The sequence below is a fragment of the Anopheles stephensi genome, chromosome 3, assembly GCF_013141755.1.
Source record: "Anopheles stephensi strain Indian chromosome 3, UCI_ANSTEP_V1.0, whole genome shotgun sequence".
NCBI classification, from domain to species: Eukaryota; Metazoa; Arthropoda; class Insecta; order Diptera; family Culicidae; genus Anopheles; species Anopheles stephensi.
Genome location: NC_050203.1, coordinates 14,047,282 through 14,071,879, shown reverse-complemented (window position 1 = coordinate 14,071,879; position 24,598 = coordinate 14,047,282). Strand labels below are relative to the sequence as shown.

General features: G+C 46.3%; 1 protein-coding gene across 1 annotated transcript in view; it reads left to right on the top strand.

Annotated features, from left to right (window-relative positions):
• LOC118514368 overlaps nucleotides 1–24,598 on the top strand; it is an 87,230-nt gene that overhangs the window by 32,370 nt on the left and 30,262 nt on the right. Inside the window, exon 4 of the mRNA XM_036061223.1 lies at nucleotides 9,454–9,471. The gene's annotated coding sequence lies outside the window, so the exon portion shown is untranslated. The remainder of the gene's footprint in view (nucleotides 1–9,453; nucleotides 9,472–24,598) is intronic.

Sequence of the window (24,598 nt, the reverse complement as noted above, 5' to 3'; positions counted from 1 at the left end):
CAGCAGCACAAGGAAGATATACACGCTTGCGTTTGCCCATACGTTCCACCATTTGGATCGGCATCGTTTGAAACTGCATCTGACGAGGGTCGAGCTATCGATGAAATTGGGTTAGAGTGTCAGTGGATCAATTTCTGTTTTGTCGCGATTTACATTAACGCACATTCGCATGACGGTGCTGAAGGAACAACAAAAAAGGCGAAAATGAAAACAGATGTCATCCGGTTCGATTTTACCGGGCGCCATTTTTTTGGGCGTTAATCCGTGGACAACTTTCAAAAAGCATGCTTTTTTGGGGGGTTTTTATCTTACTTAATGCTTTCTGACCTATCATCGTTGGACGACGTTAAGAGAAATTTAATTTACTGTCCAATGATAGTAACGAGAGAAGGTTACTGTTGAAAAGGTGATCATAATGTTATGTATTAATTTTACATTTCTTCTGGTTTGTACGCAATTTCTTGCGGTTTTTGAATAAGGTTATTTAACACTGCATATCAAGTTAAGCTGGATTGACAGCTTTTTTGGGGGGAATATAGCTTTTGAACAATGCTTCCTTATTATTGGTTACAAAAACATATGTTTTACGTATGAAATATCCCGCCTCGAAGTTAAGCAACACTAACACGTGTAATTCGAAGCAACCACTAATATCGTGACTTGTTGTAAAATTCCCACCCTGATTTACTTCATAATCGATCCACGCAACCCGATCTTGTTCAGATCTAAATACACCATGCGTCGGTAAATAATACGCACCGCTTGGACGATCAACACCACTCGTCCAATCACTTACCAGCCCAGCCACACTCTATCGTCAGATCAACCCAGCTGTCAGTTGTCCTCTTGTGGGTTAAGATCTTTCAAGATTTTATCGTCCCCAAGTGTCCGCCCCGAACGTGAACCTAATCGTGCACTGTACTTCACGCATCGCATACAACGCACGAGGATTCTGCTGCTGCACGCGATTCCATTACACAACGATCCTGCGCAGTACATACCACCGGGATACACCGCGTACCGGGACGCCAGGAGTTGTTGATTGAACGAAAATTCCCTCGCACGGGAGCACGAACGAGAACGGCCTATCGGTTCGATCACCACGACCATGACACCACCCCGATCGTCACCGAATGTCGTCGAGTGGTCGCCATCGGTGTGAACTTTCGTCGCAACGAAAACAACCGTTGCGTTAATCTGGAACTGGCGGAACACGGGACACCTAATCCCCGTCAGGTTGGAAAGTGATTTATTGCTTGCAACAGGCGTGTAAACTACACTCAATTAATCTTGCCTGCCCGCTCCCTTAAGAAAACGGTACCTGTTCGGCCCGAGTATCCTTGGCGACCCACCAGTCAGACAATCACAATTGGAGCAGAACAAAAAACGAATGGTCGACATATGGATAGGTCTTGCGTCTCCAACAACTCTGCGCGATGTCGCGCTGTCATAGTTCCAGTTTTCTAATCAAGAATTCGCAGGAACTCTTATGCTAATTGGCATCATTCTTTCATGGCTATCGCTGATCCGTTGCAGGCGAAATTGATGTTGTTGCTGTCGCACGAACAAACTCAATCATCAATTCATTTGAAAGTTCGTGAATCACGCTGGCAGGCGTGATGAATTGAAACAACATCAAGTTGCCGAAAGACCTTACCGACCGACGCGCGGGATAGGTCTTGGTTGGAGTCATCTCCATCCCTAATGAAGATAAATAGTTCACCAGACCCGACGCGATTGTTGTTACGGTGAGCACTTTTTAACCCATAAATCATCGCCCAACAGTGTAGCATCTTCGATCCTCACCTTCGTCTGCCTCCATTTTGCTCCGCTGGAGGTTACTTTTGCATACAATTCTTCATTGCAGGTTGGTGAAGTTTTATCTGAAATTGAATCGCCACCGCGTTGTTGCGAAACAAGCCACCCCAGGAGAGAAGATTTAGCAATGCGGTAGACTTTCTCCTCCACTTCCCTGACAGTGAGGGCTGAAGCCGTTTCAAACGCTCCGGTGCAGGACTTTCGCGCCGCTTAAGCTATCCTTTAATGAGGTAATTAAGATTTTCCAGACACAACACCGTAGCACCACGATAAAGAAATCCCAACCCCCCCCCCCCCCCTCGCCGAACAACTCATTGTCTCGTTCCCACCACCCAACAGACGGACAGCAAACCGATTTTGTGCACTCGCGGGCAATAAATCTTTTCGGGGTTTGATCTTCCCAGCTCAAACCGTGATCCGACACCCGTGAGTTAAAGAACCCCGTAAATTATCCGCGTGCGCGCACGCGCAACAGAAGATCGGCGCTGATCCGCGTACTCCTCCGGAGCCCATCCTCTCATTAGCCGAACCCCCCTGGCCAGGCTGGTGTTAATTCCCATTGACCCCGGCAAAGGCTTGTCGAGTTGATGCCTTTCACCCGGGACCAAACCCCGGGAGCCGCCAAAACGCCAACCATCAAGCACCCGGGTCAAATGCTGCTGGACTCATCTCTCGGACAGCCGCAAGCGCGCGCTGGCGTGCCAATAGGGCGCAATCGATGCGCTCCTATCGAACCACGGTCGGCCTTACAGTGCCTGGTAGCCTTCGCATACGCGACGGTGCGCATCTGCCTTACGAGTTGAGTTGGCGGATGGCGTTTCGAAAGTGAGATCGTGTATGTTTGATGAAATCGAAACCACCGGTTGTCGCTCGCAGAAGGTGGCCCTTCTTCCGTGTACAGGCAGACGAAACCTGGCTGGCCTAATCAATTGGGTAAACACCGTTTCGGTTGCACGGGTGTTGGACTCTTTCATCAGCCTAAGGGGAGGACCATGCGCGGGTGTCTGGAGTACCTACCGAAAGGTGTACTCGATCTGCATAACAATTGCATGTACCGAAACATTTCTCCACCGGGATGCTGCTGCTGTTGATGTCGAGGTTGTATAATTGAAAGCAATGCTAATGAGTAGGTTTGCTTCGGCTAGACTCCACACGGTACCCACTCTACTCGCTCAGCTCCCGTGAGATCTCGCTAGCCCTAGTATGCCACCAGCTCTAGGACGGCATTCCCTTCGGCCCACCAAACATCACAGTCCAGTTGGCACGATCACGAGCCGGCTTGTTTGACCTCCGCTTGAAGCTGACGACCACACGAGTGTTTGAGGATCGTGTTTTTTCCAGCAGTTCGATCCGATATGCTGATCGTATGTTGAACGAGCCATTTGCCTTTTACCTGCCGCCATTGTACGGTACGGATTACGGAACACAGATGAGCCGTGACCGACCGGTAAGGGCATCGTGGCATTGGTACATTGTATGATCTGCTTTTAATGTATGGTGGAAACGGCCATTAACGAGCCAATACGCTTTTGAACGTAATTAAATCATAACGGAATTAGGGTTGAAAAATTAGAATATTATAGTTAAAAGGAAAGAAAGGGATTTTCAATCATTATTTCTTGCTTATTGCTATTAAATTGTAATTACCCTTTTTATTGCTAAGAGAAAAGCAGCATTTTGCGTATAAAATCCAGTTTTTGATACAGTTAACTACATCTTGTGTCCTATTTTTTGTTGGCCGTTGGCACTTGTGTGCCTTAAATATGTCTTTAATTCCTTTTAAATGTTTGAGCCTTAAATAACTCTGCTAGCAATACGACCAGGCCGTTACTCACGAATAAAAACAAATCTCTGTTATAAATTTTAACCCTCATTTGACTTTAAATTAGACAAGTTGAAAAAGGCTGAACCATCAACCCTTTCTCAAACCCACATCAATTTGCCAAACTCTGATTCAAATTAAAATGTTTGCAGTAAAACTCTCCCTCTGTAGGAGTCTATTTAATGTCTTTGAATGAATGAATGAATGAATGAAAATCACTAACCTAATCTTTTTTTTTACTAGCTATTAAAAACCATTTCAATGAACCCACTTCATTTGTTGACTTGTTTTACTCAGTTTGCAGTCTCCATCCGTCGAATCGTAGGTTGGAGCATGATGAGCTATAAAAATTCCCAAACTGTATGCCCCCCCGCGGTGGTCGAATACGGTATCATTTCATCTTCTAACGAATCCCGCGCCAAAGCTACCCAATTCCCAGCCTCCAATGATTAACGTTTAGTGGTCATCATTTTCGGATGAGGGTTTCCCTTTGGGGAAATATAAACAAATAGAAGCACTTCTTAAGATGCTTCTGGGTCAAACATAAACAAAACCGATACCCGGTTTAAAAATGGCAAGCTAATTTATTGTGACATGTCACAGCGTTTGTTAGCGAGCAGCGGGCTATAAATGTTCGTTAGGGTTGGGAGTTGGGATGAAGAAAGCATGAACGCCAGAAGAAGTATGCTTCAACAAATTAAGCAAGATTAAATGGTTCATTAAGCGATTTACTGCTCAGTTCTGAACGGCAGTAGACGAGCCAGCTTTCTTGTCCGCGAAAAAAAGGGGGCCCCTAGAAGAACGCTTCCCAACTCATTAGAGTGCTCTCTCTGGACCTATTTTTTGCCTTTTGGATAATCCCACCAAACAAAGCTGGATTCCGTTAAACTCTACCGTTTAGCCGGCAACATGTTCGCATATGCGTGTATGTGCCCTCCTATTCCCGGCCTCCCTATTCCCATCGATCACCACACATCCACGATCCCACGGGCAAGTTACGCAACCGGCAGCATTCCTTCATCGTGACTGACGCAGATGATCGCACGTCAGCCCGAGACCTCGTGCTGTTCCGTGCTTCGTTGTAGAAAAGGGTCATTGGCACAGCACGCTTCGACAGCTGCCACAGTGCTCTGCACCAAAGTTGTAGACGGTGTTCTCCGGTAATTCGGCATCTGGTGACGCGAGCGTGCCTCAAACGTGTAATAGCTGTCAGAATGGCGAAAAGCGCCAGCCAGTGTGACCTAATGCCGGAGACGCTTTGGGAATTTTATCAACGCCGAATGGGGCCACCTAGAGTTTCTGGGTACACCTGGCAGTAAGAACAGTTATTTCTTCACTACAGCCCTATACTTTGTTTTCCCGTCTGGCTTAGTTCATCTGCTAAGCATTAGTTCCGGAAATATTTAGGTGCGCACTCTCCGGGGAACCTCTCGGTCTTGGATCTGCCTGAATGGACGTACAAACTCACCTACATGTACTGGCATGAAGTTTTTTGTTTCATTTAAAAGATTAAAATGATTAAAACTTTTTTTATCGTGAAAGCTTCTTTACCCCTTTTATTCTAAGCTTTCTCTGACATACTTTTTCGTCTCGCCATTCTAGTTTTATCCGAGCACTTACTGATTTCGCATGCCGCAATTATCTAAGCGACACGCCACAGCCCAGGTGCATCTTCAACGCTTTTATCGCATGTGTCTCGTACGACAAAACGGAAGACGTGTCCTCATTAGAAGATGGAACGACGCTTCTTCACCGCTGACATTTTCAATTAACAAATCCATCATCCTCCGCGGTTTGTTGCTATTTTTTTTTTCGTACTCCAATCGCACCACGACTCCAACCGCAGATCCCGTGGGTTCGTTCGTTTTTTTCTCGCGATTTCCACCGGTTTCCTTCATGCGTCTTCCAAGCCTACCGAACCGAAACGCACAACTCCGGTGGGAATGAGAACTTTTAATCAAAACAAAAGCATTTAATCGTTCCAAGAAAGCGTCATGATCGGAACACCTTCTGCCAGCAATTCACGTGTTGGGACGGCACGCATGTCATCGGTGCCTCGTGTGATGGGAGTTTTAACCTCTTCTGCCCGCCCCGGAAGAGAACCATGACACGTCACGGAAACCCTGTGAGCCGTTGGCTGATGATGGTGGCGTTGATGATGCGTTACGGTTGTCGCGCCTATTTCTGCTCATTTTTGCACACACACACACGACCACAGGATGCGATTACGAACGAAATCATACGTTTGGTTGGTTTGGATGTGGACGGTGTTGGGAATTATGAGCCAAATTAGAGGGTTTTCGACGGCAGCGGCAGCAGCAGAATCATAACGGAAGTACAGACACAGTGCCACGTGAGTGTGACAACGATTTGTTTGTTGTGTCAACGTGGACAACGATTTCTTGAGCGGTTGGTGATTCGATTTGATTCCGCTTTCCTGCAGCTTTATCGTGTGACAGCGAGTGTCACTTTGGTGCGGCGGCGAGAAAGGTGACGGTTCGGGGGAGCATGATTGATGATTTCATTAGCCGTTGTGTTGAGGGGTAAATCGTTTCCCGAAATGCCCATTATTATGGACGCAATCGGACGTGTGCTGCGACTGGAGGAATAGTAATTTAATCCCTAACCGCAAATATGGCTGGACACGATATCGTGGGCAGGCCAAACAAAAAATGCGAAACATAAACAGCTTTATTTGATTTGACATTTAAACCAAGAGAAACCCTTTTTTAATATTAATGCCTAATGGCGAGCGTAGCTAAAGGATAAATTTTAGTGCTGAGAAGATTTTTGTGATAAATAGACATTGAAAGGATCTGAACCAACATTTGTTAATTCTCTCCCCCTTTTTGGCCTAACGTGCTGTTAGGTCAATCCTGCCATTGCTGGCTTACTAGACTTGATGATACCATGTAGTTTGGTAGTCAGTCCTCACTACGGGGGAACGGACCAGATGAGACTTGAACCCTGCTCCTATCGTATGAAGATCAGCTTCGTTGTAACTTCTATCACCAGGCTATCAGGTTTTAAAATCAAAACGACTTAATGTTCATCATTATGTAACTGACCGTAATCATACTCCAAAGAAACGATCCTCCATGGTTCCTTCTGCAGACAATAACACATAGAACTGTAAGAAAAGATCTTGCATTGTATCTGGTGTGTCCTTGGAATTCTGTACTATATAATTATTTAAACCAGACTAAATGTTCAGATTTGCCTCACCGAAACTGTCAACTTAAACTAGAAGTATGGAAGGAAATAACAATAATCAAAAAGACTTCCTCTCGGATTTTACGGAGGACCCTTACTTCCCAGAAAATTAAAGAGTAGTTGTCCCGAAGCAGGAATAATATTTTGCCGTTAAGGACGGTTACTGTCTTTTCCCGTCAGACCTGACTAGAGTCAGAAATTTCTACCTGACTAGAGTCGGGCCTACTAAATACAGAAAAATGCAGAGCAACCACAACCAGGAATGCGTATTGGTCGGTCCACTTGTACGCGAATCGATTAACTGCAATCGATACAGTACACACGTGGTGCAAATGTGCAGCATCAGCATCACCCACCAACAACTCCAACAACATTTTCCGACCATGTTTTCCCTACCCTGCTTCACATTCTCCCCTTACCATTTCCCATCCCTAAACTCACCCAACCCCTAAAAATACCCGCCGCTCGGTATCGTGAACGCGATCTTAATAGGATCATTATTTTATTAGCTAACGTTTTTTTTAGCATAAAACCGACCCGTGCCAAAAAGAAAAACCGCATACACCACCATCTGCTGTCCAGTGACGCGATGTTACATCATTACTCACTCGCAGCAGCCTCCCCTCCCCGCCGGTAGAGAACTGTCGGCTGGCCAGCTCCGGCATGTGCATTGTGTCGGCATGTGCTCTGTTGCAAGTGTGTCTCGCCTCCCGGTGATGCTGATGAATGGATCCGTAAAGATCGGTCGGATAAGGGGCGCCCAGTGTGTGGGTGTGCATGCAAAAACAAATTCTACAACGTGCGCCAAACACACGCGCGCGTTCCCCGAGGTGTACAGGTTGTGTGTTTATTTCTTTTGATTTTAAATTTGCCTAGTCTCCGAAAAACAGCAACGAGGCTTGTCCGGCGTGGTAAACAAAAAAAAAGTTCCACTCTCCCATCCATTATGCTAACGTAATAAATAGGAAAAACTCTGATCGCATCGCAGGCTGAGAGTTTTTGTTGCTGTTGTCTATCCCCGCGGACATGCGGTGAGTTGTTGCGGTGGCTAAATCTACCAAATTTGACCCCATCCCGGTTAGATGCATTACGCGACCTAGAGCACCAGCTGTCCGGTGGCTCTTCACAGCATGTCAAGACTTCTTAACCGGTCGTATCTCAATCAGTGTGCTGTTATGTGATGCTGCAGTTAGTTTTTTTTTTCTACGTAACGCTAGCGACATGCTGTGACTTAAATCGTTGTTCTACAAATGTGGTCATACGGCAGAGTCAAGAAAAAAAAAACATGACAAATTGTAACCCACCTTGTTTATCGTCTGCTGCACTTTTCTCACCCTAAACAATGCCCACTTCGCATTACTTTGATTCGTTGCGGTAATGGTGACCTGGTGAGCTTTGATTTCGACTTTTCCTTCAGCAGCATTCGGGGTGAACTACATAATTACGGACCCCGTTAAGGACAAGAATGAAAAATAACTTCATTTTAATGAACATGTTAACTTTGGTTGATTCATAGCAATTGTTTCGCTGTTTTTATTTATCACATTCCTGCCTATGCTGCCCAAAACAAACACCGGAATTAGTAACGCTACTGCAAGTTTTTCTTAATAGTGCTACAAATGTTGTCGACGGAATTTGTTGGCACTAATTGGTGCACAAATTTGGGTGTGGAGCATGGGTAAACACATTATTTACTCAACAGCTTTTTCATGAAGGTAAATGCCTAAGTGCAGCATTAAAACCTGGAGAGCAATACACAGTAAAACACAACTGACAACACAAAAATGTTGACTGATCATTTCTAGTCAACACGCGAGCACAGCGGAAGTTTGTTCTAGCGGCCTAATCGAAGATTTGGACTGGGCCTCTTATATTGGGCAGTAGTATGGAACAGGCCCCTTAGACTTAGCTCCTTGGAATAGATTCCTTGAACTAGGCTCCTTGGTGCAGACCTTTTGCAGCAGTCCCCTTAGACTAGGCTCCTTGGAATAGGCCTAGCCTCCTTGGACTAGGCTTCTTGGACAAGGCCACTTGGACTAGGTCCTTTGCACTAGGCTCCATGGACTAGGCCCTTGAAGCAGATGCCTTAAAGGAGACCGTTTGAACTAGGCCCCGTGGACTTGGAGCAGGACCCATGGACTAGGCCCCATGACCTAAGCTCCTTGGACTAGGTCTTTGGATCAGACCCCTGGGAGCAGGCCCTTTAGACTAGACTCCTTAGACTAGGCTCCTTGCAACTAGACCCCTTGAATTAAGCTTCTTGGAATGGGCTCCTTGGACTAAGCTCCTTGGACTAGGCTTCTTGGATTGGATCTTGGATTTCTTGGACTGTGCTCCTTCAATCAGACCCCTGGGAGCTTGCCGCTTGAACGAGACCCTTTGGACATAGACTAGGCCCCTTGGACTAATTTGAGTTTTTAGTGTCTGGTTAAGATTTTGTTACTTTGGAAATGATGATAGAGCCATCACATGTATGAGTTAACTATATCAAAACCAAACGACGTTTCATTTGACATTTAAAGTTTGAACTACAAATTTCATCTGTACAGAAACATGTATAATATATTTTACTAACTTTCCATTTTTCTTTTTATTTCCAGACAAACACAACATTGAATGTAAGTGTACTACGATGCGAAACTAAAGAGTGTAAATCCATACGCGAGTTTACGAAACCAAACCCTGCTGTCTATAATAATAATCATCCTTCAATCGCCGTCATCAACTCCACTTGACCTCAACACATCGGATGAACTTAATTTGCATCTGTTAACATACATCACAGCCCCTCTGTTTATTGAAAAAAAATACACCAGTCCACTGATTAACGTTGATATTTTCATACCTTGTGCAAGAAAAAGCTGACGACAGCGAATAACGCTGTACAAGACAGCTACCGCAGAAAGGAAAAAACACACGCGTACCCCAACCATTCATTAAAAACCATTTTTTTCATCAAACACCTCCTCAATTCCTAATGCACGGGCCGATAACATCACCTTCACAGTGCATCAGTTCGTCTCAGATCGATTATCGTTCATCTGCGACACACAAGACACACTGTTCACTCTTTAATGAACTCACGCACATCGGTTGACCGGCTTCGATTGAAAAGATCAAACTTAACCACAGCGTACCATAGATTTTCGCCTTCACGCAAAATTATGCAACCTCAGCAAGGCGCACAGATAGCACGCTGAAGCTACATCTTCGGAGACGTGCATTGTGTTAATCACAAACGCATCCAATCAAACACCCAGCGGATGCTCAGCGGGATCGTCACGTGTGCGGTGTTTATCTGGTCGAACCGAGACTCGCTTCGATGGTTCACACTCGTTGCGGTGAGATGGGTTTCTCACCGATTCGGTTAAGAACTTGTGCCGAGTGCCGTCCCAAGTCTCTAAAATGTCAAGCTAGCGGCTCAAATGACAATCTTTACCGTTTCGGGAAGGTTAAGCTACCAGAAGGAAGATGCTAATTTCGCGTACGTACCTTCGGCAATCGCACCCTTAAGTGCTCATTTGTCCGGCACCAGATTTGGTTGGTTTCCCAGCACTTTACGATGATGGTCTTTGCGTGTTGTTTTGGAAGATGAGTCAATCCAACTCCAAAATGGTAGAAATGACCTGCATGAAGCGAAGATATGTTTGTACTTAAAATATTACTATTTCTAACGAATGTTCATCTTCTATAAATAACTTTATAGCTAGTTTTTTTTATAGCAAAACCACCACTTTTTTAAAACACCGCTTGCAACCTCCTCACTGTCATTTATGACTCTCGATTTGTTTACCAACTTCAGCATTCCATACTGTCTGTAGCACACCCTTCATCCTTCGCATCACTCATCAGTTTTACGACACCGGTGCGGTTACCCACTTTGATGTGGGCAATAAAATTAACACCCTTTCGCACCACGGATGATGAGCAAGCTGGTAGTACTGCGAAATCTCTTCCCCCAAAAAGCATCCACGAAGATAGGCGATGGATCGGCGCTTGCTTGGTTCCGATCGCTGACACCCGATGAACCTTTGCAAAGTTTCCCAACGATTTGCACGATCGAACGCATCGGAAAGGAGACGGCCGGTTACAGCAACAAACACCAGACACAAACACACACCATTGTCCATTGTGAAGAGCTGGCCGTATATCCGTTTCGTGGAAATCGGACATTGGTTCGGTCACGATTCGTGCTGTGTGCCGGTCTATCGGTGGTGGAAAATCTTTCAACCAGCAAACTAACAGCCCGAGTTCGACTTTTTCGAAGCTAGCCACTATCTATTCGCCCCAATCCATCCAAGGTTGTGGCCAGCAACAACAACAAAACGCGGAGGTGTGCAAGCAAATATGCTGCAATAATGCAATCAGCATCGTTTAAAGCACGCCAAAACTAGGCTCACCCGTCTCCGGTTTTTTTTTTTTAGGCAAATTAAATATTGCACTTAAAGCTGGAAAACTATATTCAACGATCTTCGAGTCGTTTCAACTTCCCTGTCTCACGGTGAGCTAAATGTGTTGAAAACAACACGTGCAGCAGCTAGTTCCTCCGGCGGGTTTGCGAGCTAGACACGCTAATTATAAGCGCTGATCGGTTGATTAAAATTTATGTCAGCCGGGTGTTGAAAATGGTCATCAAGATTCAGGCCGTCAGGACGAAAGCCTGCGGGGGGGGGGGGGGGGGCGAGCGGGTGCACGACCTATACCTTTCGTTGTCCGAATGGAAGATTAAATTCTGTCCGGATCTCTAACTGGATTGAAAATCCCCCCCCCCCCCCCCCCACCGGAGCTTCTCTGACTTCCTTCAACTTTGGAGTCACCTCCTTCCTTATTGGAATGGTACGCGACCGGTGCAGCATCGCCATGATCATGCTCCGGCTGCAGTTGTTACTTTCATTTGTAAACTGCCAGCATTATCCACCAAGCTTCCGATGTCCGCAAGTCAAACGTTGGAGGCCACAATAACACAGAAAAACACTTCACAAGCTGATCCCTGCCTAGCGATTGCATGTCCAAGCGACGAACCCCGAACCGCGAGCTCAGTGCACAGTGGTTACTAAAGTGGCGCTCTTTCCGTACCTCTTTTCCCAACGCCTTCACCGCCCTCGAGAAGGGAACGAATGAAAAAAACTGATTTATTTTTATGATTTATTTAAACACACCATCGGGCATTATTTATTGTTTGACAACCGCGAAACGAGCTTCCGAAATGTGGACGGAAGGCGGTAGTTCGAGGCGGACAAGTGAACGATAAAGCTCAACTGTAGTTGCATGGGTTTGAGCCTAAGCATAGTGCGGTTGATCCGCACCGAGTGCAGAAGGTGAAAAATGGCTAACACGTGCATTCGTAAGGGACAGCACAGGCAGCAGTTGAGTGAGTTTAAGCGACGAACCCTCATTTTTCCATGAGCAATAAGGTGAACAGATCTTGTCGCCTCTGTGGCTAACTAAAGCCTCTACTCACGTTGTCCATCGCCGGGAAGAAAGTGAAATAAATTGAAGTTGTCAAACGATGTCACTGGGAGCCATAAATCGCATCGCATGAACTAATTCTATGCAGGTTTGTGGTGTAAGATTTCCTTCGCGCTTTTCTTTCAGCGAACAGAACACTTTACTCTCCAGACATGCGATACAATTAGTGTGATGAAAACCAAAATCAAAAAGGCTAAACAGATCTCCTTGATCTGTGCTTCTATTCTGCTTGCAATCCACATATTTCCCTATTCTTCTCACAATTAGCTCAACTATCATTTTATTTTCCATCAGGAAAATGATCTTTTTTTCTCTAAGCGCGCAAGGTGAATTAAATCATCGTGTACCACTTGTTCCTACGGCCCGCGGGTTTTCTCCTTTTTTTTTGTCTATAAAAACCTCTTTAAACCCTCAACACTGAGCCGTATGTCAATTACGCGCCATAACAGTTCAGCGCAGTTTCGCCGCCGTACGCTTTGTTTAGCGACCGACCATTTAAATGCTCATTAAACATACCTTGAGCTGGAATTGTTCTTCAACTCCTACGAGCCAGCCTCCGATCGTCGGCTGGCTGTCATCCCGAGTGCATTTCCCAGACCCCGGGCTTAATGTACCGTGAAATTGCATAACTGCATATCTTCTTATGACGTTTCGCCAGTCGTTCGGCCGCAAACTGTCATAAATCATATGCTCAATTTAACCACTCTATAGGGTCGAGTGAGAACACGGTTGTCGGTGACAGACTGATCGAGTGTACGCGAAGCGAACAACAAACCTGCCCCCCCAAACCTATGCACATCACCTGTGTGTCTGTTTCTGAGCGGTGAGTGAGGTCGGGCGACATTAAAGAAAATTAACTTCCAGCTCACTTACCGAGGCATTTCTCGTAACCAGGGCAGACCAAAACAACAGGACAGCTAAAACAACCACACGGTTTGGTGGGAGCCCTCACGTGCCGAACGATATCGAGCGTAACCTACTTTAGTTCTTCACCCGGGCACACATATCCTTCACCTGTTTGCCGGTTGCGCTAGCAGAAGAAGAAAAGTCATACGGGAACCCTTTACGTTTTCATTCCACACACACAAAAAAACGCGTTACCCACTCGAGCTGTGGTGAGTTATGATTGCAAATTCCACACTCACTCCACACGGTGGCCTCCACCGCTACATATTGGTTCGATTGTCAGATCAAATGCCCGCCCGTTTCCCACACGCCACGTAACACCGGTGTAGGATTATTTCGATCGAGTAGAAGATATACATGGCGGAAAGCGAAATAGATCGCCATTTGCATACCCGCTGACAGTGTGCAAGCTGGTGCGCCGTAGCTTACAATTTAATTTTACTAACCCATTGCAAGTGTCGTTCGAGAAATTGCCACATCGGAATGGGCAAACTGCAAAGTGCCGACAAATAAAACCGACCACTATCGAAGCGGCTAATGATGGATGATGAATGATGAGCGTTGTGCGGCTGCGATAGCCGGCGTGTGAAAATGGTTCGCGACTCTAGGTCAAGCCGCGCAGTGACTGACCAACGCACAATGGCTATCATTTGGATCGAGGACAACCGAACGCGGGTGAATGATTGGGCAAGAGCTAGTGGCTACTTTTTATCATTGTATTAAGCATAATGTTGGAAAGCCCACTGAGATACCACGGTCGCGTTCATTTGCTTCTGGAGGAAAACCAGCGAGACAATTTCTAAATATAGTCATTTTGGTTGCTAGAGGTTTAATTTGCCCCCGATAGTTATTCCTCCATAATGAAATGCTAATAAACTGATAGCTAAAAGGTATTCATTCCTGCGAATAAGTCACTGTAAATCAATACAGAACAGCGAATGCCCTTTAGCACTTTCAAAGCTCTATTCCACCCACAGTCCGAAATCGGTTAATGTCTCGCGTTTGTTAATGTTTTTCACCAACACTACAAACAGTCATTGCTGGTGACAACAAATTTGGAGTACTCCACCCTTTGAAAATAAAGGCACCCACCGGTTGCTGTCATTTGTATGTGCTTTTGCTGAATTTATTATGTTGCCTGCACGGTCGCGCAGGCAACGCGCTCACGTCAACTCGAAGCGAAACCCACACAGCGTTCGGGAGCATAATCTCCCGGTCGACCTTCCTGGCGGACCAAATAAATCTATCAAACCATCGAGCGAAATATCTAAAATCTTCTACCACTGGCTCTCAAAAACCAAAAACCTGCAGCTAAATGTCTAGCTATCGCTGTGCACTACATTCGAAAGACTTCTATCTGTAAGCGACGAACCCTCCCTTTTGGACCACTTTTTGCACTCTCGCACAAACAAACGCGAGATCCGATTCTTAACCGATCGATCGATCTGTGTGTCCCACCTGCTCCACACAACTGTGAACGCATGTTGTGCAAGAATTTGTGCATTCCTTACGAGAGTGCACGGCATGGCGAATTTACCGAAACCGGTGGCCTTTACCCGCGGAGTGACATGCATCCCACATGCATCAAAGCAACAAAAAACCACATCTCGCGTTTGCTCTCCACCGATCGATCGGCAAGTGGCAGCCCGGGTTCAGACTGTGTCTGCTGGATCAATAATTCGAATGTTTCGAGCATGTTGCTGGGGTGGCGTTAACAGCTTCGTTCCACGCAATATGTTCACCTACGTGTCACGGGTAGTGGACCACCTCTAAGGTAGCTTACAGGGTGCGGGTTTTTTTTTTCGGGGTTGCAAAATAAGTTGCTCCGATGTGTAATTGAGTTAAAAACGGACTGTGTGAGAGACACGACATACAACGGGATTACTTTGTACCGTTTGTGCTGTTGGAGTGCGAGATATGGGAACGAGACTTGTTTGTGGGTGTAATCTCTTGTATTTCGTTCAGAGATTTGTTACTTGCTTATTTAGGCATCTTATTCCTAAGCATCAGCTTAGTTTTCTGTTTGTTTTAGAGCCTGAATATGTGTTGGTCTTAATTAATAAGTCTAATAAGCAAGGGAGATTGAGAATTATTTGAAATAAATTGGCGAGCTTCTATCAAATTCTCCACAAAAGTATTATTCACTAATTGGAAATGGTCGATCAGCTTGATTAATGATTAAATAGCACAGTTATTGAGCTTAACTCGCACAACAATCATTATCATCTCGTCTGTATCAATTTCAAGCCGCCAATCGAAACGTTTCTTGATGCTTACCCCAAACGCTAGTAAAGATAGACTCCGCACAAAGCAAATTGAACGCCAATTTATCCCGAAACGGTTGTGTGTAGTTAATGGTTTAGCGAAGTGGCAAGCAACGAAGCGCACCTCGCATCATCGATTGATCATCAGCAAACACTGCAACGCTAGGCTTCGCACGTGTGCAAATCTCATTCCGAACTCGCTCGCTGACTCGCTGTTCGATTAGCATTTGGATTCGCCAGTTCGTTTCGCCTCATCCGTGCCTTTTAACAACAACACCACCACCGCGCTGCTAAAGACCACCTGCTAGGAAAGGTATCAAATTTGCCGTTTCCTTTTCCAGCACCATCCGCCACAGTGGCGCCTGCCACCACCATGGCGGCTCATCCCGTGTTTGGTTTGATTGTGGCGCTGGTCGCCTTTTCTTCCCATGCATCAAACCACGCAAACGCAGAAAACGCCGTTCGGAAGCGTTTGTCATGCATGCAATGTTGCGCATGGTTTCCGAGACGAGATGTGCAACGTGCACGCGGAAACGTGAGAGATTCTATTCGCCTCCCCAGCTTTGACGCACAACGCGGCCCGGTGTGCTTTTTCCTTCTGATTGACAGGCGACAAGCCACCCGGATGATGGGCGTACCGTGTGTGCGTGATGTGTGCGCCCTTCAGCAAACCGATGCACAGGTGATCGCGGAAAATGTAGGTTTGGTTCGCATGCATCATCCGCCCCGTGATGCCTAATATGAACGGCACAAGGTTAGTGTGAATTGAAAACGGAAATTACTCACACGTTGGATTTTGTTCGTTTGGCGGGAAGGTGGAAGTGCGCTGGGATAGGGATGATCGGAAACGAGAGTTATGCAATTGCATTACCTATTGGCCTTTTTTTCTGGGGATTTTGTTTCCCATAACGCTTACAATGAACGGCTATGGCTCCTACAATCATAGCTTCTCTCACCAGAAGCTCATGTGAGGTAGATGAATTATTCATTTGAAGTTGAACGAGTAAGTAGCTCTTAGTAGCTCTACTAGCCTAAGTAGCTCTTGTTAAATAAGATTCCAAAGGTCAAAATTACAAATGGTGTATTTTTTAATTTAAAGCAATAAATAATTTCACTGCTATAAAACTAGACCACCGAGCTTCCTACCAAGCATATAAACCTACCTCAATTTATTACCCCAACAGAGCTCTGTTCGCTCTCTTTTAACTTCATTCTTTACTGCTTCTCATCTTCCTATCGAAGCTACCACCTTGTTCGAAGCACGCAAGGGCCCTTGAGCTGTGGTATCGAATAAAACCACAAATTACCCACAGCTTTTAGCACGAACACTACAAACCTCAAGCCACCAAGTTAGGGCACTAGGTCAAACTGACATCGGCAAACATTCAAACCACCATCCAACGTTTCCAACACAACGAAACTATCACCTTCGTAGTGCTGCTCAAGCGTTATCAGTGCTCTGGTAGCACCGTCACCACAAACGCTTTACTCATAAATTGTTATGTTTATTGTACCGGGGTCGAAGTGGCTTAGGTGAGGGTGGCTAAATAAAAGTGTTAATCATAACCTAGATGAAGCGATCCGAGCTACCCTTTTTGAATGGTGGTCGACTTTGTGTAAAGTTCCTTTAGGTTTCTAGGGTTGTGAGTCTCTTCGTGTGGGAAAGATCATTATGATCAGGTTATTATGATTTCTCCATAGTTCATGAAACTTTAATTCAAGTTTTTACAAGCTTTCTAGTTTAAATATTATTGAAACTATTACCAATTATTTTTATTTATTTATTTATTTATTGAGTATTACGGTCCGATGCCGTATTGTCACCACCGCATGTGGTGACTGTGAATTATATTCACGCAGAAAAAACAATTAACAAAATTAACTAGGCATTTCCTCCTAGTTATTTGCCATATCCCGGGCATGCTCGGTTGTGCAGGGAAAATGGGTGGTTGCTGTCCATTTCTATTGTGAGGGTATGTGTGTGTGTTGTAAGTTTTTTTTGGTCCGGTTCTATTGCTGTGGCTATGGCTTCGATGGGGGTTGGTTCGCTCCGGTTGACTATTGAAGTGTGTGATGTGGGTCTGGACTGAAACAAACAAGCACAGTTATTTGGACAGTACAAACATGAATTTTTCTGCGTGCAATGTTCTCCAAGTAGCCCAGCCATGACACAGCCTATGATCGACCAAGTCAACATCGGACTCAAAAGCGATCGGCGGATTCCATCTCGCAACAGCTGGAGTGACTCCACTGTTTACGAGGCTGTACCCGCCGACCACTCCCGAGCCCAGCACCAACACAGGTGGACCCGCCGTATCAAAGCTGGGCTAACTTGCAGCACACTGCTACAGACGAAAAAGCCTGCCTCCTTTTACGGCAGTATGGACATCGCCCTCGAATTATACAGCCCGGTCAACGCAATACCCGTTGCACTACATAAAACACATACCACAAAGACAACACAACATATAACAAAAGGAGTGGCGGATGTGGATTGGAAGGATAATAGGGATGTGGAATCAAAGGATAAGACCGTTGTCTCTGGCGAATCGGTAGACGAGCCTCATGTAGGCGAGGTCCCTAGTTGCCAACACTTCTCTTATTTCTATACCCGGTCGTCTGCCGATGCTCTCGATTGCGCTCAACAAGGAGGGTCTTGCGGTTTCAAACTCCACGCAGGACCACAGAAGGTGATCCACATCGTGAAATCCGTCACCGCAGCCACACACCTTCGTCTGAGCCAGAGTTATACGCTGAAGATGAGCATTCAACGCGAAATGATTCGACATAAGTCGAGACATCATGCGTATGAATGCCCGGTCAACAGAGAGCCCACCGAACCAAGGCCGCAGGGACACTTGCGGAGAGATCGAGAAAAGGAATCGCCCGAGATCATCCGCCTCCCACATGCTCTGCCAGCGAGACAGGAAAAGTTGCTGTGGTAGGCGAAGAAACTCTCGGGCCGAGATCGGACGGTCGTAAAATGCGCCTTGTTGGACGCCTGTTTTGGCCAGTGAGTCTGCCTTCTCGTTGCCGGGAATTCCACAATGAGAAGGTACCCAAATTAGCGAAATCCTGAACGCCTTGTCGAACATGGAGCCAAGCAATTCTATGATTTTAATGACCAGGAAATCCTGACTCTTAACAGCCTTCGGGGATCGTAGTGCTTCGATAGCGCTAAGGCTATCTGTAAAGATGAAGTACTGATCCGAAGGTCTCGCTGCTATAATCAATAGTGCGTACAAGATTGCGGCTAGTTCTGCGGTGTAGACACTACACGGCTCCCGCAATTTGAAAAATGCTTCGGCGGACTCACTAAAAACGCCGAAGCCGGTGCCTTCCTTAGAGGATGATCCATCAGTATAATACTGGCTTCTTTGGTCTAAATGACCATACTTATCCCTGAAAATGCCCGGAACTACCATCGGGCGAAGATCATTCGGTATGGTCTTAATTTCCTCGTGCAACGAGGAATCTGTTGTTAAAAGGGAACTGTAGGTCTCAGGAAGGGCAGCACGGTTTAATGCCTGTGGAGCGCTAGGATGCACTTGTAGGGCAACAAAATCTTCGTAGATTTTCAAGATCTTGCTCTTAGAACCTGTCTCTAGAAGCGCTTTAAAATTTTCTTCGATCAAGGGATTTGATACTGAAGAACGGACTAGAAGGCGAAGCGACAGCATTTCAAAACGTAGTTTTAGCGGCATCACTCCGGTCATCACTTCTAGGGACATGTTATGTGTGGATTTCATGCTCCCTAGTGCGAGTCTAAGACAACGATACTGTAGCCTCTCTAGCTTGAGGATATGCGTGTTGGATGCCCAATGGAAGCATATGCTGCCATATTCCAACACGGATAGTACCGTTGTCTTATACAGTCGCAGGACGTCTGATGGATGTGCGCCCCACCAGAATCCTGTGACTGTCCTTAGAAAGTTGATTCTTTTACTGCATTTTTGCACCAGATGGGTGATGTGTGTACTCCAGTTCAGCCTTGAATTGAACCAAACACCAAGGTATCGAAAATTGTCGGTAGTTGATATCTTTTCACCGTACAAAAAGACATCAATTTTCGGGTCAAATAGTCTTTTCTCCCTGTTTTTCGGCGTGTCGCTGAAAGGAGAAAAGACTACCATCTCAGTTTTCTTTGCAGAGAACTTGATACCAAGGTTTTCAGACCACTCGGAAAGGTTGTCCAAAGTGGTTTGTAAAGCCAGTTGTATTTCGGCGGCGTCCCTGCTTGCAAAAGATATGACGCCGTCGTCTGCTAATTGTCTAATGCTGCAGTTCGGAGCTAGGCAAGAATCTATTTCACTGACATAGAAGTTATATAGCAGGGGGCTCAAGCAGGACCCTTGTGCTAGTCCATGGAAACTGGTCCGCTTTAGCTGAACATGACCATTGTTGAAATACATAGCTTTCTCCGACAAAAGGTTGAACAGAAAGTTGTTCAACTTTGGACCCAGCCCCACATTTTCTAATTTTTGACTCAGCTTGTATGGTGATACTGAGTCAAATGCCCCCTGTATATCCAGGAAAATAGATCCCATGTTTTGCTTGCGTGCACGAGCAAGCTCTATTTCTGTTACCAGAAGGGCTAAGCAGTCATTAGTACCCCTGGCTTTACGAAAACCAAACTGGGTATTCGAGAGAAGGTTGTTTGATTCCAACCATTCTTCTAACCGAAAAAGAATCATCCTTTCAAGGAGTTTCCTCAGACACGACAGTAACGATATTGGCCGATACGAATCGTGTCTTGATGGCGGTTTGCCAGGCTTCAAGATAGTGACAACTTTCACTTCTCTCCACTCTTGCGGAACGCTGTTGACCTCCAACATATTGTTAAAGATGCTTAACAGACGTTTCCTCCCTATGTCGGGCAGATTTTGAAGCAATTTGCTACCAATCTGATCCAGACCTGGGGAGGAATTTTTGCTTGATAGGAGAGCAAGTGACAGCTCTACCATTGAGAACGGTGAATCCATCCTAGGGTCACTACCAGGCGCATGTTGTGTAAAGCTTTGCGCAGGAACGAAATCGGGACAAAGCTTGTGGGCAAATTCATACAGCCACTCGCCAGAAAAGCTTTCGCTCTCATTGATGTTGTTGCTGTTTCGCATCCTTCTAGCCATTCTCCAAAGCGAATTAAGTGAAGTGGCAGGGTCTAGATTATTGACGTATCTACGCCAATAACCCTTTTTCTTCGCCTTCAACAGGTTTTTGCACGTTCTCTCCAGTCCTTTATATTTTTCATATAAAGACCTCGAGCCCGTGTCCCGGAAGGCTTTAAATGCCTCACGCTTCTTGGTGAAAGCCGCTTGGCAATCCTTGTCCCACCAAGGAGTGGGAGGTTTTTTAAATGTCCTTGCTTGGTGGGAGCGCCTTGTTTGGGCCTCAAGGGCGCACTTGTTTATGATTGAAACAAGTTTTTCGTACTCCTTGACAGGAGACAAATCTTCCAAGTCAAGTGAAAGCGAAGCGGCTATTAATTCGCCGTATCTCGTCCAGTCGATGTTCCTCGTTAAGTCACATTTAACGGGGATTCCTTCTACTGGACATCCTCCCTTGATGTAGGAAATTTCTATCGGCAAGTGGTCACTGCCGATAGGGTCCTGGATCACCTTCCAACTAAAATCCAGGGCCATTGCTGATGGACATAGAGACAGGTCCAGTGCACTCGCCCTACTTAGAGGTGTCTGCATCCTAGTTGCCTCTCCTGAGTTGAGAATTGAAAACCCAAATCTGTCGCAGAAATCTCGGATGATAGGAGTGCGAATGTCATCCTTATCGCACCCCCAGTCGATTCCATGAGAGTTAAAGTCTCCCAGGATCAAAAGCGGTACAGGCAAGACCGCTGCTAAATTTCCAAGATCCTCTTTGAACTTTTCAATTTTTTCTTTTTCATTATTGGCTATCGGGGGGATATAGATGGATGCAATTGTCACGTGAAGAACGCCCAGTTTTGCCTTAACTGCGACAGTTTCTATCATTTCTTGTCTAGGGGTGGGTATTCTGGTGAAAGTGTGACCCTTTCGAACACCAATCAGTACCCCTCCACCCCTAGTAACGCGATCTTCACGGATTATATTATATCCCGGGAAGGTTAATTTAATTTCATCCGATAGCCAAGTTTCACAGAGGGCAAACACATCGCAGTTGTGTTCGCCCACTAATGCTTTAAAGGAGTTTAGCTTGCCAAGTAAACTCCTACAGTTCCACTGTATGATAGTAGCCGTAGGAGCCATTAATCATCCAAACGGACCATCATACTTAAGCATGGCCATTGAGCCAGCCACTGTTTGATCATCCCCTTCAGGAAAGGAAGGGCCCAAGTTGCGATCATGTGCAGATGCTGCGGGAGGTTGAGGGTCAAAAGGAGGGACTCAAGGATCTCGGACAGGGACGGGGTGGGAGTTCTCGGGAAGCTCATGGGCTCCGTCGGAAAAGCCAGGCTTTCCACCGGAGCTTTGGTCCGAGAAGATCGCTTCTTCTTGGGCTGTTTCCTGGCAATTTGTGGGACGGGAGTTTTGGGCTCAGCGTCGCGTTTCGGGACGGTTGGGGAAACTTTAGCGTGGCGCTGTGGTGCCAAAGGTTTGTTTTTTGTTTTAAGTACCTTCCTTTGTACCTTTTTGTAAGGCACTCTTAGTACTTTTGCCGATCTCAATGGCACCTGCTCGAGTGCAGTCGGATTGGCCTCGCCATTTGCAGCTGTGTTATCTAGCACAGCAAAGGGGTTTGACGCGATCGCTCCTTTTAGGGCGTCGCTGTAAGAGCCGCGTGCCCTCTCGGCTATCGTTTTGGTCTGTTCCCTCTGGAGTTTTCGATACACTGGGCACAATACTACCTCATGCCACTCCTCCCGACAATGCGAGCATTTTTGGGACGGAGCTTTGCACTCCTCAGTAGAATGCGCACCTCTGCATTTCCCGCAGCACGTCTTGCGAGTGCAGAACGGATCGGCGTGTCCAATCCGGCTGCACTTCGAGCAGGTAGCCACCCTTGGCACGTATGGCCGGTCAATGGGTATCCGGAGGCCTTCAAGGATGAGGGCCTGCGGAAGTACCGTTCCCTCAAACGTAATCCGGAGGGAGGAGGTCGGGATGTATTTTTTCTCATTTTTGCATGAGGCGTCTAGCTTAAAAAGCTTTTTTGCCTCAAGCACTTTAACCCTTGGGGTATCTGGTGCTAGAAATGCACCCACCCCGAATTTTAAAATATCCTCCTCCGGGTAATCGAAATCCTCGATTACGCCGGTCACTTCAACCAGACTACCGGGAATATAAACCCGGTAGTGCTCCGTAAAATCTGGGTCAGCCGCAATGACGTTGGCTTGAGCCCGGTCCTTTGCGGTGACCCTAATCTTGTTCGGGCGCACCCGAAACACATCGGCAACACCTGGGTATTTTCGGAACAATGATGCCGCGATCGTCCTTACATCGAGCTGTTTAATTCTCGGCATGAAGAAAACAAACGGCTTACCCTCCCATGACGGCGGGTAAGCACGCGCGCGGTGTTCGGATAGTGGCTCATTATTCAGGGTCAGCGGGGCACTGTTTGCCAGCGGGGCACTAGATGCCAGCGGGGCACTACACGAGGCCTTCGAAGTAGATGGCCTTTCTTCTAAGGCCACTTTTTTTGTCGCAGGCGCAGCCTTAGGGCGTCCTGGCTTTCTCTTCACCTCTCTACAGGGCTCAGCCTCCCGATCCGACTCAGAATTATCCTGCTCTACCCCCATGGTAGAGCCGGATACAACGGTAGGAGTGAAAAGGATAACTCACCGTGACACACGACGCACAAATAAACACACACACTCACACACGCTCACTGAGTACAAGTGTCGATCGATGCGACCACGCTGCGTGGATACGCTTGTTTGTCGCAACGATAGACAGGTACACACACTCACGACACTAAGAACAACCGTCGATCACCACTTGATCGATACAGGCAACGGCACAACTCCGAGCGAATATCGGAGGGAAGACGAAACACCGATTAGTGCGCTACGAGTATTTGCGCTGGGTACGCAATAGCACACGAGAGCGATGACCACTTATCTGCCTTTAGAAATAATTCGTAAGGACGCTTCCGAGCGAAACACATGCTCTCACTACGGAAGCTGGAGGCAGACTGATATTACCAATTATCTTTCCTAATTTTTTATTCTTCGTGCTATTCTTATGACTGCCGATGTTCGTCTCTGTTTAGACTGTCGTTTGGGATTTGAACTGTGCAATTCCGTTTTTGATGCATATAGGCTCTGATTCGAGATTTGATGCTATTCAGAGCATAATTTTGAGTCCTTGCAGACGTGTTTCTGCATCACTTTTTGAAGCAGATGCCGAACGATTAAAAGCTCACTTAAAGCTAATTATATCATAAATTACAAAGAATCATTAAATCAATAACAATAACTATTTCTTGTCGACCCATGAAAGGAAAACGATTGAAACATTTATAAGAATCAACAAATTATGTTCATTGCTTTTCTCCTGCAACAACAGCAAAACAGATATTTCCTACACCTCGTTCAAGCAAAATAATAAATTGTCCCCGCAATAAAACCTCTAACGCCTTTTTTGGCGCTCCGGCAGCGAAATTCACTCGCTGCACTTTCCTTTCCAACATCCTATGCTCGCGCATAATTTCTTCCTCCATACATAGGCCATACGGTCGGGGTTTGATCTGCGCCGATGCTCTGCCCCGATGTTGTTCGATCCTGACGACATGTACGAACGACACACAGGAACGCATTGCATCGTGCCCTGGTGGAGTAGCGTGCGCGAGAGGAAAAAAAACCCCTCGGGGTCCGGACCGCTAACGGCCACACAAGCGTTCTCACGAACTGGATGCGCATAATCCGTGTGAAACCGCGACTTATGTGTTGGGTCACTCTCACTGTGATGTTTTCCTGATGGCGTGCAAGATGACGGGGGGTTGGGAAGGGGGAATCACAACGAGGAAGCACAAAACAGGCCCCAAAGTCCCAGCTTCAAACGAGCGGTTCGTATTATCGCAGCTTCATCTGTCTTCGTTTGTGGATGATGGGTTGCGATTTATTTTTAAAGCTTAACCCTCCGGCTATTCAGCGTATCGATAAAGCAACCAA